Source organism: Balaenoptera acutorostrata, chromosome 4, assembly GCF_949987535.1.
Source record: "Balaenoptera acutorostrata chromosome 4, mBalAcu1.1, whole genome shotgun sequence".
Classification (NCBI taxonomy): Eukaryota; Metazoa; Chordata; class Mammalia; order Artiodactyla; family Balaenopteridae; genus Balaenoptera; species Balaenoptera acutorostrata.
In genome coordinates, this window is record NC_080067.1 from 93,481,794 (window position 1) to 93,499,324 (window position 17,531).

At 38.7% G+C, this 17,531-nt stretch overlaps 1 protein-coding gene across 1 annotated transcript in view; it reads left to right on the forward strand.

Annotated features, from left to right (window-relative positions):
• The first annotated feature begins 2,132 nt into the window (after nt 1-2,132).
• The window catches only part of LOC130708166 (uncharacterized), a 45,222-nt gene continuing 29,823 nt past the window's right edge, over nt 2,133-17,531 (forward strand). The window contains exon 1 of the mRNA XM_057546061.1: nt 2,133-2,246. The gene's annotated coding sequence lies outside the window, so the exon portion shown is untranslated. The remainder of the gene's footprint in view (nt 2,247-17,531) is intronic.

The following is a 17,531-nucleotide window of genomic DNA, read 5'->3' on the forward strand; positions in this document are numbered from 1 at the left end:
AGTTCCCCACATTTTTGGCAGATGCTCTGGGGTTAGTAAATGGATTTCCTTAATGTATAGTCTAGGTGCCCTTTAAAATCACTGTTTTTTCACTGTGTCCCAGGGTGAGTGAGTCTACAACCTGGCTTCTCAGTGATATCCCTCCGTAATGCAGATTGCTGTGTTGGGTGTGGGGTTCCCATCGGTACCATGTCTCTGTCTTTCCTACCCGTCTCTGTGTGGTCCCTCTATTGTTTGCTGTGCAGAATCTGTTATCAGCCCTCAGTTCTTCATGAGGAAGAACTGCTTTATGTGTAGGTGTATATTCACTGTGTCTGTGGTAGAAGGTGAGTTCAAGGTCTTCTACACCACCATTTTTAAACTGGAAAACCCAAGACTTTTCATTCTAACTTTTTTTTTTTTTTTAATATTTTTCTACTATATTTTTTTTTGTTTTTTGTTTTTTTAATTTTTATAGCTACTTTATTTATTTATTTATTTATTTTTGGCTGTGTTGGGTCTTCGGTTCGTGCGAGGGCTTTCCCTAGTTGCGGCAAGTGGGGGCCACTCTTCATCGCGGTGCGGGGACCGCTCTTCATCGCGGTGCGCGGGCCTTTCACTATCGCGGCCCCTCCCGTTGCGGGGCACAGGCTCCAGACGCGCAGGCTCAGTAGTTGTGGCTCACGGGCCCAGGTGCTCCGTGGCATGTGGGATCTTCCCAGACCAGGGCTCGAACCCGTGTCCCCTGCATTAGCAGGCAGATTCTCAACCACTGTGCCACCGGGGAAGCCCCATTCTAACTTTTTATCTCTGATTCTTTGTCATTACATCCAATCACCCCTAAGCAGTGAAGAAACTTTTCTGATTGCTGAGTGAAGGATATATGCCCCTCCCTTGTTTTTTGAAGACAGGAAGGAAAAGTTTATTCTTGTTTGTCTTAAGTATTTGATATATGATTGAGTTAATCCTTTTCAGATAACATCTCTAGTTAATTCAATCAAAATGAGACTCACTTTTTTAAACTTAAAAAATTTTTTTATATCTTTATTGGAGTATAATTGCTTTACAATGTTGTGTTAGTTTGTGCTTTATAACAAAGTGAATCAGCTATATGTATACATATATCCCCATATCCCCTCCCTCCCTTTTAAGCACTTTAGATCTACACAATTCCAAGAAGCCATCTGTGTTTTTTCTCAGAGCAGACAAATGGGGAGTGCATTAATTCTTTTAAATAATGAGACAAACATAAAAAAAGCCAAATGACAAACCTAGAACTCTCTTTCCCTCTGAAATAAGAGGGGTCATTTATCTACACCTTCTAATTTCAGAGGGAAGTATAAAAAACTCCCCTTGAGGCATCCAGGTCATTTGTATTAAGCTTAGGTACACATTCATGTTTAGTGTAGCTGGATCTTATATCTATGACATTTAATCCAAAGGAAATATTAAGTATAGTTGCAAGGTTACGATATTGAGCAAGCAGATTCTCAAGGGAGGAAATGCTCACTTCATTTCATCTAACCTCTCCTGCCTCCTTTCTGAAAGAAGGAATCATGGACCAGAAGTAGGAGTTGGGGAAGATTTTGTGTTTAAGGTGGTGACATGTTTTCCAAAAAATGCAATTTTTGTGTATATCTTATCTTGGAGCACATAATAGAGTGGGACTTCTTTGGAGCTTTTGCTCTTGCACAGAAGTGTCAATGTGAAAAACTGGCTAAAGGCTGCGTGTGGACAGTGTGCACAAGGGTGAGTGTAAGGCAAAAATCAGATGAGAGAAGGCAAGATGAAATAGCAAGGCACTCTTCCTCTACCTGTCAAGCAGTATATAATTTTCACTCTCAAAATTTAGCATAAAATTTCTCGAAATTAGAATCAGCCTATGCATGAATCTCATACATTGTGCTGTTTAGCCGAGTAGAACCACATTTTTCCTTTGTGAGTCAAAGGACTCAAAATGACTAAAACTAATTTTTCCCCTATCAGTCTTTACTTCATGTTAGGTTCCACCCAGAAAGTGAGCAAAGGATGGCTAGGAAGCCAGCCGAGGGATAAAGGAAGAAACTGCTTAAATAACTAGAGCAGCAGTCTGTGGACATTTAGTGACAAGGCTGCCCCCCATATCATTAGACTTGCCACAGAGGAAGAGATGCTAAAAATTGGCATCTAGCCTAAATTAGTAGGTGGGAGGAATTCAGTGAGTCCATTCTGAAATCCGAAGTCCTCAATTGCTATGCAACATCCAGAACATCAGCAGGATGCTCATGGTAAGATTTCTGTGTTACCAAGAAAAGGGTAAATCCTATTGTGTATGTTATTTGAGCAGGGAGGAGTCCTATATATCTCAGTGAGCTTTTCAACAAAATGATTGCATTGTTTGTAATCAGATGTAACGGGTTAAGATTTCATTATTCTAAATATTCACTTACTTGGATGACCTACCCTCCATCTTCCTGGATACTACTTTGGGTAACTTCGATGTCATGATATAAATATTTAGTTCTCTCTTAGTTACCAAATAGCATGCTTCTTCCTCATCTAATCTTCTGCTTGCATCTGTCCTTTTAACAGTATACTAATATCACCATTGCAAGTTAATTTAAAATTATATTTATTTGGTTGCTTATTAAAGTATGTTGGTATGAACTTCTCCCTCTTTCCTTCCCTTTCTCAGGCACATACTTCTTAAACCCGACCAAACATAATTTGATCAGACTGTTCCCCTGCTTCCTCTCTAGCCTCTCCGTTCTGTTTCTCATCTCCTATATTGACACTAACACCTAGAGAGTTTGTTTCTCGGTCATTGTCATTGCTCACCTCCAATTTTAGCTCTTCAAATGATATCACCCTTCTCTCTCAACACATATGCAACTAATTTAGCTGCTCGACATGTTTACTCCTCACATTTATACAAAACACATTTAAACTTTCACTTTTCATTTGCATCTGCATTTCATCCTCTTTAGAAGAAAGCTCACACAAGAGAAGCATCTGCCAGAGCTGCAGTTCTTCCTTCAATTTCACTGTGCTTATTTTTTTCTTTTCTTTTTTCAACTCATCTAGTAATGAGAGAAACTATACCAGGGTTGTGTAATACTTGGCTCTTAACATCTCAAACAAGGTACTAGTACCTCCTTAATAAATTTATACCTATGTAAATATCTTTGGGAGTGATATTTCTCCATGTGTATGTATTTCACATGGATGGATGCACATAGTCATGTATATAACATATATTTATAATAAGGTTAGAAGATTGGCAACTTAGCTTTCAATTCCTGTTAAGCAGGAAACAAACCAGTCTCTTCTTTAGCACAAAACCACCAAAGAGTTAGTGCTGTCTGGCCGTTGCTTTCAGGTGAATGATCAATTGTTCCTTTGCTCTCAGTTCTACTAGTGAAATCTCTATCATGAACCAGAAATACTCCAAAGCCACAGCTTACCCTTTCAGTACTTTCAGACTCTAGCTCAGGCCCTAGATTTTATCTTAAACACTCAAGAGTTTTTTTCATTTAATTGTATCCATATAGTAATTTCTTGGTCTCTACTTCAGAATTTGCTCAAGTATAATTAAATAACTGCAAATGCTGCTGCTGCAGGCAGTATAAGGGTAAGAAGACAGGCTGGTGTGGTAGCCAAGCCACAGGCCTAGAAGTGATCATTTATAATAGGCAGTGCTTTGTGACCCTCAGCTACTTTTTGCCTAGTTTCGTTTTTGGTAAGTTGGGGCCAGTGTGGGTTGATAGTGAGTACTGACATGGCTTATATTAAATACATAGACAAAAATATTGTGTACTTTTTAAATCACAGAATCCCACTTTCTTCTAACCTTCAGTGACACTTTCTCAGATTATCTGGATTTTATGTTCATGGCTCCTTTTGTGCCTGAAGGATTTCTAAAAGTCATTCTACGTGTCATTGTTTTTTTCTTCTTCAGATGTAGGGTTATCCATTGATTCTATATGCTACCAACCTCATCTTGTGTGACCTCAGGAAATTCATTAACCTGTCCACACCTTCGGGCTAGTATAGCTCCTGCACAATAAAATACACAAATCAATCTTTTTTTCTGTGCACTTGCTTCTATTCATTTGTCTTCCAAAGCACCTCAGTTTCTCTTTTCCCAGGTCTGTACTTATTCAGAGCCTGGGTAACTTGTTGACTGGAAGCTTTAACTTCTGCTCCCCTTCATAAAATATGAAAAGCTTCTCTTGCTCAGTCAACGTAGCCTGTTATTAAGAATCTGTGTTGCAAGTATCTATTATAGTCTACCTTGGTTTAGAAGAAAAGTTACCTTTTGGAAATGCAGGCCCCTGGTGAACAAGAATTTTAGTGAGGGATTTTTAACATTTCACACCAATGGTATTAATGGAGGTAGGAAACACTGCCTTAGCTAGAAGGGAATTAAAAGCCTTCCAGTAAAGCTTGCTGCACTTTTCTCCTCAGGAAATTCTTGTACTGTAGCTCACAGTGCCTGTCAAACATGGTAATGTGTCTGTAAATTTCAGTTGACAGAAAACACATCAGTTAATCAGCAACCTCAGAAAGTAAACAAAGCTGAGCCACAGAGAGCGACTGCTAAGCAGCCAGTGTGGTTCCTAGAGGTGATGTTAGGAAAAGCATACGGAGACTCGAAGGAGCACCAAAGATAATTCTCTTTATCCTGAGTGGGAAACCACCTGCCCTCCAGTCACTCCCAGAACGCTGTGACATTAAATACTTGCCTGTCTCACATGGCTGGTAATTAGCTGGTAGACAGTGTACCTTAATGCTCTACACCAGGGGTCCCCAACCCCTGGGCCTCGGTCCTCTGATGGTCCTCAGTCCTCGGCCCGTTAGGAACCAGGCTGCACAGCAGGAGGTGAGTGGTGGGCGAGCGAGCGAAGCTCCATCTGCCGCTCCCCATCGCTTCCCATGGCTCGCATTACAGCCTGAACCATCCCCCCCGCCCCCACCCCGTCAGTGGAAAAATTGTCTTCCACGAAACCGGTCCCTGGTGCCAAAAAGGTTGGGGACCGCTGCCCTGTACTTTGTCATCAAAACCCTGTCCATCTTTCTCTTTTTTCTTTTTCTGTTTTAAAAAATCACACACACCATCATTACCATAAAACTGCAGAGAATATAACAAATACACATGTACCTGCCTGGAATTAAAAAATGGGGCGATTTTCATTCACATTGTTTTGAACTTAAAGCACAGATAAAGTTGACTTTCTTTCCTCCACCTAACCAGTTCCATTTCCCTCCCTACTTCCCTCACAGAGAGAACCATTCTCTGAACCTGATGTGATCTTTCCAGTCAGTTTTTTTAAACTACTTATAAATATAGCCCTGATACATATAACTTTTTTGTATGTGTAAAAAGGTACATGAATGTTAACCTTGTGTACTTTACCTAACTAATTATTTCCCTGCTCTCTATATTATACTTTCGTAGCCCTGTCTTTCCTTTTCTTGCATATGCTTTCTCCTCATTTATACTTATATCTGTCTTATTCCAGTCCCTTCACTTTTTTCCTTCCTCATCCTTGTGCTATTATCTTACTTCTACCGTGCACACACACACACACACACACACACACACACACACGTGACTATCTAAACTGTACACTAAAAAAGACCCCTGCGTAGCAAGCCCTACCCATCTGCTTGCTGGTGGACCTTCCCATATGTACCAAAAGAGCAGTAAGTCTACACCACCAAAGGAGGATAAGTAAAGGAGCATGAAGTCTTCCACCTCTTGACTAACTCAAGTCTCTAATAATCTTCTTATGGAAAATGACCACTTTGAGAGTGATATATAAGCCTTGTTGAGGATTGAACATTACAGTGGCTAGTGCGTTAAAATTAACGTGGCTGCCTCAGTCTTATCTTAATTTGTGTCTTCCCTGGTTATGGAAGCAGCTGAGTTTCTGACTACAACTTGCACAGGGTTGTAAGGGATTCGACATCTAAAAGGAGCTCACTTTTTCCCCAGTGGTTTTGTGACTAGGTCTTAGAATTTCCCTAGAGAATAATCTCTGCACTGTATACACCTCCTGTTGTAATTTTCTGGTCCACTTACTGAACTCCCACTCAGATCAAAGGGCCGTATGTATTGACTCACTAAATTCTTGACCAACTCCTGCCCTCTCCTAGGTTACCTGATGCTTTTACCATGTGTCTTCTTTACCACATGTTCCTACCCTCAGTCAAATACTGACACTCACTTGTATTTCCTTGTGCACTTTTGATTTACCTCTTCCTCTTGCAAGAGAACCAAAGAGCATGCTTATACTCAGACAAATGGCAAACCTCTTCCAAGGAGCCATTATGAATATCCTCCTCTTCATTTTCACAAAACTTTCACGTGCACAAGGGATACTGAAGAGAGGAGGCAGAGAAGTAAGGTATCGTTTCCCCCACCACTGATTTGCTCTTCTTAGAATACTTCTTTTCTATGTAGTTGGTCCTTGACTGATTCACAGTTTAGTTTTGTCTGTCCAAGTGGATTTAATGTCTTTGAGGGTAAGGCTCATGGCTATGTCATTCAATGTAGTTGTGTGAAGCAGGCCCTACCTAAGGAGCCCTCCGTGCCACAGGCATACTGAACTTTTTTTTTTTAGTTTCTTGAATACAGTATGAATATACCATAGGTCCTTGAATGCACAGTTTCCCGTGCTTGGAGCATCCCTAATATAAACCCTTCCCCCACTCCAACTCCCATCCCAGTTCACCCCAAATTTTCATCTGGATAACTCATCCTCATATATCATGTCTTAGCTTAGACAATGCTGTTTCCAAGGGATCTTCCTAGATATTCCAAGTCTGAAAAATCTCCTCATCACTTACCGTATTCTGTCCTTATTGATTTACTTTTGTGCTGTCCTGACGAGATTGCAAGCTCTGTGTCTGTCATGTTCAGATTGTACCTTGAACGCCTGGCACAGAGTCTGGTACATAGTAAAAATCTTCCAATGAACCAGTGGTCTAGATTGCGGGGGCTCTTATTTTTCTCTGTCCAACGACCTGGCAAAAGCATTTACCTTTTTCCCACTTCCCCTTTTTTTCTTTTCCTAGACAGTTTTCTCGAGCAAATTGCAGAGGAAGGAAAGTTGTTTTGCTCTTAACCTTTCTAAGAGTTAATACATTGCACCTCTGCCCACTTTAACCAAGGGAGAAAAACATCTTTACATGTTTTTAGCTACTTGGGTTTACCTGGCTTAAAACCTTGAGTTTAAGGAGTATGAAACTTACCTTGCTAAAACCCTCATCCTAAGGAATATGAAGCACCTTTAGCAGAACTCATATTTCATTTTAAGAAAACTCAAATAATGCTCCTGATGACACATTCACCAATGTCTCCTGTGTATAATATATAGACTTTTTATTTTAGGATTTCACATGGCTTTATCAATACTAATTAACTGATGGAAACAAGGTCCCGTGTGTAGAGGTAAAGAGATGGCATCAATAGCTCCTTTTATCATTGTGAACTAAGAAACCCCTAGATTCTTATCCACTAATGAGAAAATACACATCAAAAGTTATATTAGTCCAAGGCTGTTCTTTATCCAGGAGGCTTTCCTGCCTTCTGACAGACATTCCTATGTAGACTATCCATGTAATTATTATTTGAATACTTTTGAAACTTTGACCCCTGAGTGGGTAGCCAAGCTGAACAGCTTCTCGAATAGTTACATAATTATTTTTTCCTGCGAGGTCCTTTGTAGGTGAAAGGGGAAAAAAATCTGGTAGCTCATGTCAAAACAGTAAAGAAAGGCCCTGAAATGTACAAAATGGCAGTATACTGACTTATCACATTTACACTTACATTGTAGCTTATTTTAATATAAATTCAAGCTGCTAAAAATTACTCCCACAGGCAGCTGTGCAAAGTCATTTTTTTCCCCCACACATTTCCTTGTAATAAACGAAGTCTTAGAGTAATTCCTTTAAATAGCTGTAGAGGAGAAAATGAAGATTGTGTGCCAGTTTCCAAATTAGGAAACTTCACCTCAGTGCGGTGACTATTTCCTGAAGAGGGACTCCAGAGAGCTGAGGCTGTCCTTGCTCGGGAGATCCTGCTCCTGTCCGGCCTCCTGCGAGGCCAGTCTCCTTACTATGTAGAATAGGTGCCTTGGGGGAGCCTGGCACAAAAGGCTAGGTTCTGGAATCCGAAAATATTTGCTCAGATATTCTCTCTGCTGCCTTCTAGCTGTGTCACTTACAGTGATTTATTTGTCACTTCTACTTACCTCCCAGGCTTGCTGTGAGGGTCACGTTAGATAATATAAGTGAGGTATGAAGTACTCTGACCAGCACATAGCAGTTACTCAATAAATGTTCGTTCCTTCCTCTCGCCTCTGCTTGTGACTTTGCACATTCTCTTTTCTGCTTGGTATATTCTCTTCTATCTTCTCACCTTCAAGGAACAGCACTTATAACACTCACTCTGAGAATTTCTTTATGATTCCAGTCCACACTGAGTCACATCCTGCTTTAAGATGCTCTTAATTTTAGTTGGGGGTCACTGGTTTATTATTGCATTTTTCTAGTTATACATGTAAGTATATGCTGAATACGCGACAAAAATGTCTGTAGACTTGTGGCGTTTTGTTTCCATATAGTTACCCTAATATCTAACATTATGGGTAGGTAATCTAGGGGTTCCAAACTATGTAATTGATTATTATTATCTAGGACTCAGGCAGATATATAAGATGTCGAAAAGGCTAATCTCTAAAAAGACAAACACAGTGGTTTACCCACTTTGGGGTTTCAAGCTTCTAGTTAATTAAACAGTCATCCTTTCATTCTGTGAGCTGACCTACTTTTTATGGTAAACTATCAGCTGGTTGAGTTTTTTTTTTTTCCCACAGTTTTTTTCTGGAAAGATCAAAACAAACCCCAAATTTCTCACTCTGTTATTGCATTTGAATTTCAGTGACTTCGGATAGCTAAGCAATTATTGTACAGTCCCTTACTCTATTCATAAGGATTTAGACGATGGGTTTAATTTTGGTGGTGTGAGAAACAAGCTTCAGGGAAGATAACCAGTAACATTCCTGCCAACTGTGATCAAATACACTGAGGGAAGACAACATAGAGAAAGTTCTTTGGGAGCTGCTAACCAACATAAATTGAAGATGAGAGTCAGGCTTAAATTTAGCTAAGTCTATTTATAAGTGCATGAAAAAGTTCACAGCAAAAAGAGTTACAGATTGTTAGATAAACTAAAACACCTCAACACTTATAAACAATTTCTTTCAACTGTTTATTTCACTAAAGAAATTATCATCCATCATTAAATACACAAATCCCTGTGTGCCCCGCCCTAGAGCACCTTAAGTATATGGAGTTGCCCATTTGAGAAGCAACTCAAATGCAAAATGATACTTGTGATTCAAGAGTCTGGTATTGTGATTTTTCTTTAGGACTAAGGCAAATATATATTACAGTTTGTTCAGGATAGTGCTGGTTTATATCTGTTGTCTTGGCATAATCATTCATCGCACCCACTTTCACTATCAAATGTATTTTAGTTTGGATAATAAATTTTTAAAAATTCTTTTTAGGGTCCTAGTTGCAGCTCTGTTTGTTTTCTGTGTTCATAGCATCTTACAGCCTGGGTCCTGTCTCTCCAGATGGGTATTTAGCGTCTGCCATAGCAGAGTTCTCCACCCATGTTGGTTAATGGTTCCTGTTGTTTGTTGAATTTTGTCCCTCCAAAAGAAAGGTTAATGTTCTAACCTCAGTACCTTATTTGGAAATCAGGCATTTACAGATGTAATCAAGTTAAATGAGGTGATATTGGATTAGGGTGGGCCCTAAATCCAGTGACTGGTGTCTTTATGAGGAGAGAGAGATTTGAAGACACGGAGAAGACACAGGAAGAAGGCCATGTGAATGCTGAGGCAGAGACTGGAGTTATGCTGCCACAAACTAAGGAATGCAAAGGATTGCCAGCAACCACCAAATGCTAGAAGAGGCAAGGAAGGATTCCTCCCTAGTGTGTTTACAGGGAACGTGGCCCTGCCAACACCCTGATTTCACTAGTCTCCAAGCCTGTGAGAGAATGAATTTCTGTTGTTTTAGGCCACTCAGATTGTACTAATAAGTTACAGGAGCCCTAGCAAACTAATACATTTTTTCAATTCACCTGTTCTGGAAGATGACAGATAGGTTCTTTGGGGTTCACAAAGTGAAATTTGTATATCCTGTATAACCCGAGTCTTAAGTCAGGCCATCCCAAATGTATACTTCAAATGAGGTGAAAATATATCCTCAATTTTGGCTACCTTAGAAAGTCTCCCAGATTGAACTTTGCATTTGACACAGAGTCTGTATTTTAAGTCAGATCATCCTAATCATACCTTTCAAATTTGGTGAAAATCTCATATAGTATGGCAACTGCAGGTAAACTGACAAGTTGTCAGAAACTCTTTAAAAATGTTTGTATAGACAGATAAATATGGATACAGATTTATTTATTATAACTTTTTAAACAGGGTGTCTATCTAGTTGTTTGAAAAATTTGATATCTGTATAGATGCAGCTATAGATATGGATATCTATCTGTCTCATCTATCTATCTTTATGTCTATATCTCTATCTACATATGGTATTTTTCAAACAGTTTCCATCCATCTGTTACTCTGACGTATCTGTTTATCTGTCAATTGATAGATGGATCAATAGATGTTGATAGACATTCATATATAGATGTAGAGGTCATTATACATGTAGGAAATGCCATGAATAAAAACCAACTTTCAGAATACTTCACAATTGGATCTTGCTCATTTACATTGTATAAAGATATTGTACTGTTTCTGAAGCTGTCTTCCTTCTATTGCCGACTTCTATTCCATGGGAATAAAATCTACATGCTTTACTAATCTGCTGTTAGGATTTAGGGAAAACATTCAAGGCCTGGTGGCACTAATGGCAGAGAGACCAGGAAGGGGTGGATGCTGTTGAAACCCTGCTGGGGAATAAGGAATGAGCCATCTGGACCTCCAGCTGAGGCCAATTGGATCCAGACAAGGGCTGCCAGCAGGAATGGTCTGGATCTGGATGAGGGCCATCCCTGCCTAAGGAAGTGGGTTGGCCCTCGAGCAGAGGGAAAGGGATGCTCTTCTCAGGAGAAAGGATTTGGAAGATAAGTTCTTTCAGAGGTCACAGTAGGGACAGACATGCTATAATTATTAACACTGACTGAAGGCAGCAAGATGATGAGCACTGTTGAGAACATAGAAGCATTCTTGATTTCTGTCCAGGGAATCATTTATTCTGGTAAAGAAGTCAAGTCTTTGGCATTCTTGTCCCTTACATTTTAACTCTGCAGAGGTGTCATTTTACCTGAACCAAAGAGACCAACCTTTTTCTTCTGTCAATCGTACCTCAGATGTTATGTTTCCATTGAAAATTTCTTTCTTCTGATGTTGCTGTTCTCATTTCTTTCCTCTCAATTACTTTTGTATCAACTCCAGAAGAAAAGAAACATCCCCTGGTTCATCCACATCTTTCCTATTAGTATCTACAATATTTTGAAATGACGTAGTTTTAGTATAATTATTACTTCACTTTTATAGATTATCTAGTTACTAGATCTGTATAAGCACCTCTTTGATTTTAGAGCAGGCAAAGGGTAACACTTGAACGAATTCTCATTATCTCCTATAGTTTATTCATTGAGTTTAAAAATAAGCTCTTGGTGAAATTTTGTTAAAATATGTAATTTTTTTTTTTTAAAGGGAATGCTATTTATTTATTTATTTATTTTGGCTGTGTTGGGTCTTCGTTTCTGTGCGAGGGCTTTCTCTAGTTGTGGCAAGTGGGGGCCACTCTTCATCGCGGTGCGCGGGCCTCTCACTGTCGCGGCCTCTCTTGTTGCGGAGCACAAGCTCCAGACATGCAGGCTCAGTAGTTGTGGCTCACGGGCCTAGTTGCTCTGCGGCATGTGGGATCTTCTCAGACCAGGGCTCGAACCCGTGTCCCCTGCATTGGCAGGCAGATTCTCAACCACTGTGCCACCAGGGAAGCCCTGAAATATGTAATTTTTAAGTCTAGTTTAGTAAGAGATGATTGAAGATGATTACTATACTCATTGAGTTGGCCTGTTGTTTTGCAGAACGAGTCTGTGGTGTTAGACACTTCTCTGTGCATTAGTATCATGAAAAGCATAGTAGCCATTGTTGCTCTGAGCACCATGACAGAGGACCCAAAGGAAAAGTCCTGCCAATGAATTTTTAACTACCCTAAACCATTTCATTCATTTTTTTCTCATCAAATTAATTGGTTTGGGTACTAACTGGACAATAAGTAAGCAATGATTTATTATTGCCAGCAATGCACATCAGATCCCCTTGGGGAGTTTGACTGATTGTTTTTAAAATACTTGTGTCTAGGCCACCTCTAGAGCTTTTGATTCATTTGTTCTACGGTAGATACCAGCTATGTGTAATTTTGAAAAACCATCTCAGGTGAACCTGATATATACCCCTGAATAAGAGCCATTATTTTAAAGAATGTTTTGGTGTATATCATACACTCAGCAACCGAAAGGTTTCAATACTCTCCTAGTTTTTGTCTCATTTTTTTCTTTCTTAAATTCTAAGATTATACTCTGTACATGTTGTCTCTGTACATGTGGGCCTGCAAACTCAAGCCCATCGAATTATTTATTCCTGGTAGTCAAATGTTTCCATAACTATGAATATCAAAGACTTTTATTGATATGTGAGCCTTAACCTTGTCCCTAATTTGATCTTCTGGCGATAGCAGGATGAATTAATCTAGATTTAGTCTTTTTTATTTCCTCCTTTACCCAATGCTGAGTAATAAAAGGGCCAAGAGGGAGGTTGGCAGTAGTGAGCTGAAGCAAGGATCCTCATCACTCAGATAAGTAGTCATTGGACATCCATTTCCTGGGTAATGGAGAGTAGACTGAAAAAGGCTGAGACAGATGCAGTAAAGTGAAAAGTGAGGTGGCTAACAGTCTGCCTCAGCTGTAAACACAAAGCCAAATAAAAGAGCAACAAAGGACTAACAGAATAAGAGAGGGTTAAATAGTATTGTAATAGACTATATTTCATTTGAGACTGTTTCTACTGGAACATATCACAAGCCTAAATTGGAAATAAAGTCTATTAAGTTTCAGTCAACCCATGAAATTATTACTGCAAACATTCATTATTTTTTGAAGCTGCCTATTGACAGCCCCTTGCCTGAAGAATGAATTATGTACCCAAGTCACAGTGTAACACAGTCACTGAGTTTCAGATTATAAATTCATCACTGTGCTCATAAGCCCATGCCATTGTTTCAAGCAATATTAAGGTAAAATATATGTACATTTTGTAACTTTTTTTTTACACTTTTAGTGAGATGTGTTGCCTGATGGAAATCATAAATGCCGAAAGTCAAAATGAGCCAGGTTATGCACAGAAGGCAAAATTAGCATATCTTTGTATGTTAAAATACAGGCATACCTTGGAGATATTGTGGATTTGGTTCTAGATGACCACAATGAAGCAAATCTTTCAATAAAGAGAGTTACACAAATTTTTTGGTTTCCCAGTGCATATAAAAGTTATGTTTATGGAGCAGAGAGGGGGAGAAGGGATAAATTAGAAGTTTGGGATTAACAGATGCTCGCTACTATATATAAAATAGGTAAACAACAAGGACCTACTGTATAGCACAGGGAACTATATTCAATATCTTATAATAACCTATAATTGAAAAGAATCTGAAATGAATATCTATATACATATAGATGTAACTGAATCACTTTGCTGTACAGCTGGAACTAACACAATATTGTAAATCAACTAGACTTCAATAAAAAAGTTATGTGTATACTACACCATAGCCTATTAAGTGTGCAATATTATTATGTCTGAAAGGAATGCACATACCTTAATTAAAAAATACTTTATTGCTTAAAAATGCTTTACCTTCAGCGAGTCGTAATCTTTTTGCTGGTGGAGGGTATTGCCTAGATGTTGATGGCTGCTGACTGATCAGGATGGGGGCTGCTGAAGGTTGGGTTGTCTGTGGCAATTTCCTAAAATAAGACAACAATGTGCTTACATGTGCTATAAGCACACAATACATTGTTTTAGGCAGTCAGTTATCATTTAGAGTAGTTAAAATATTCAATTTCCAGTGCTCTTTATTTATTTCTGTAGATCCAAGATTCTGACTGGTATTATATACCTTCTGCCACATGTCTTGACCCCATCAAAATCATCCATGAAGTTTGGAATCAACTTCTTCCAAACTCCTGTTAATGTTGATATTTTGACCTCTTCCCATGAATCACAGATGTTCTTCATGGCATCTAGAATGGTGTAATCCTTTCCAGGAGGTTTTCAGTTGACTTTGCCCAGATCCATCAGAGGAATCACTATCTGTGGGAGCTATAAGCCTTACAAATATATTTCTTTAATAATGAGACCTGAAAGTTGAAATTACTCCTTGATCCATGGACTGCAGAATGGATGTTGTGTTACCAGGGATGAAAACAACACGAATCTTGTACATTTCCATCAGAGCTCTTGGATGACCAGGTGCATTGTCAATGAGCAGTAATATTTTGAAAGGAATCTTTTTTTCTGAACAGTAGGTCTCAACAGTGGTCTTAAAATATTCAGTAAGTCATGTTGTAAGCAGATGTGCTGTCATCCAGGCTTAGTTGTTCCATTTATAGAGCACAGGCAGAGTAGATTTAGCATAATTCTTAAGGGCCCTAGGATTTTCAGAATGGTAAATGAGCATTGGCTTCAACTTAGAGTCACCAGCTGTGTTAGCCCCTGATAAGAGAGTCAGCCTGTCCTTTGAAGCTTTGAAGCCAGGCATTGACTTCTCTCTCACTACGAAAGTCTCAGATGACATCTTCTTCCAGTATAGGGCTGTTTTGTCTACATTGAAAATCTGTTGTTTACTGTAGGCACCTTCATGAATTACCTTGGCTAGATCTTCTAGATAACTTGCTGTAGCTTCTACACCAGCACTTGCTGCTTCACCTTGCACTTTGATGTTATGGAGATGGCGTCTTCCCTGAAGCTTCATGAACCAGCCTCTGTTAGCCTTCAACTTTTCTTCTGTAGCTTCCTTACCTTTCTCAGCCTTCATAAAATTAAAGAGAGTTAGGGCCTTGCTCTGGATTAGCCTTTGGCTTAAGGGACTGTTGTGGCTGGTTTGATCTTCCATATAGACGACTAAAACTTTCTCCATATCAGCAATAAGGCTATTTTGCTTTTTTATCCTTCTGTTCACTGGAGGAGCACTTTTATTTTCTTCAAGAATTTTTCCTTGCATTCACAACTTGGCTAACTGTTTGGTGCAAGAGGCCTTGCTTTCAGCCTATCTTTGCGGCTTTCAACATGTCTTCCTCATTAAGATTTCTAGCTTTTTTTAAAAGTGAGATATGTGTAACTCTTCCTTTTACTTGAACACTAGAGGCCATTGTAGGGTTATTGATTGGCCTAATTTCAATATTGTTGTGCCTTGGGGAATAGAGAGGCCCGAGGAGAAGGAGAGAGATGGGGGAATGGCCAGTTGGTGGAGTAGTCAGAACACACAACATTTATATATTAACTTCATGTCTTATATGGGCATGGTTTGTGGCACCCCAAAACAATTCCAAGAGTAAAATCAAAGATCGCTGATCACAGATCACCATAACAAATATAATAATAATGAAAACATTTGAAATATTGTGAGAATTACCAAAATGTGACACAGAGACGTGAAGTGAGCAAATACTATTGGAAAAATGGTGCTGACAGACTTGCTCAATGCATGGTTGCCACAAACCTTCAATTTGTAAAAGAAAATTCACTATCTGTTGAAGTGTAGTGAAGTTAAGCACAATAAAATGAGGTATATACCTGCATAGGATAGGGAATAGATAGATCTGAAGATGCAATTTTGGACGTATGTACAGAATGATCTTCCTATTATACGAGTAGATATTGTTCATTTGTCGCTTATTCAATCAAATAAACATTTATTGGGCAGTTACTGTGTCCCATATACTGAGCTAGGCATTGGGAAAACAAAGTTGAGTAAGTAATGCTTCTTGTTCTTAAGGACAAATAGATATGTATGTCAAAGCCTACAGGGTAGAATAAGTAACTGCACCTTTATAGAGTTGCGTGTAATGGGCTATAGGAGCACAGAGGAGAGATGTTTAAATGGAACTTGGTAGTTAAAGGAGAACTTGCCAAAGAGGTGACATTTGAGCTGTCTTAAAGGGACATCTTAATCCACATTACGCTTTTGGTGTACATGGAGCAAAGGGCAAGAGAAAGTGAAAGAAAGTTACTCTGAAAAGTTAAATGAAAATGCAGATTCTTAATACCCTTTTAAGTCTTGTAGAAGGTCACACAGGTTTGATAGAATTGCTAATCTTGGAGTTTGAATATCCACAATGCCTTATATTCTTGATCTTCTGGGCTACAAGTTTGTAAAAGTTCATTTTGAAAGTTGTTTTCTTAGTTTTATTTCTGAGCAATGTATTTTTGAGAGTGACAATTTCAACAAAGTATCTTTTTGTTATTATCTGTCTTCAGAGAGATTTATCAATTTAGTAGGATTAAAAATTTCTATTTTCTTTATTCATTTTGAGTTTGGTGGAGTACCTTATGCTGCAGTGCAAACAAACTAGGGAATGGATGATTCTCTTGTGTAACAAGGACATTATTAAGTGATCTGATACATTAGTTCTGATTAGAACAAAGTAAACTTCAGTTCGAGCTGAGATATCTAGGGCTCCTATTTACCAGAGCAAGACAAATGCTTTTTATAGGTCAGTGTACTTTCAGAATAGAATTTGATACATTTTCAGCATAAACAATGTTAAGAGCATTTAGATTTCTGTCTCACATTTACTGGGTCAATAGAAACCCAATAAATTTCTGGATTTCTCTTTGACTTGGCAGGGAAATACAGAAAGCACTTTTGTTTCATATTTTATAAGGATAATGAAGCATATAAACAAGAACATCCATATTCTGGTAGTACTAAGGAAAAATACATTCATATTTAATTCTTTGAATAAAAACATAGTCTTTGAAAAGGAAATATTGGACATATGCTGAGTTAATTTGATTATCATGTACAGAAGAATCTTATCATGTAGTGTGGATATGGTTTACTACAGTGATCACATTGTACATACAGCTTGTAGACCACAGATTTGGTGTAATCATAGCCTGAGAATAAATTGAGTCACGAGATAAAGTATTTTGAGAAGTCTACAAATTAGGCTGAATTTAAAGGTTCCATATAAAGTTCAATTTCTGGCAGCAACCAAAGAGAGATTCATTTGCTAATTTTTTTGGTACAAATTATGTACACCAGATGCCTTTCTTCCTCCTACCCCATTTTATAAAGCTTTGGCAATAGGTTAACATGTGCCAGTGATAGAATTTCAAGTGCCTTGAGGATTATATAAGTACATGGTAGATTTAGGATAATCTGTGGATTTGTTTTCTCTAAGCTCTTCATTTTCCTATTCTGATCTTCCTCTTCCCTTCCTTTCTCTTTCTTCAAGTCAC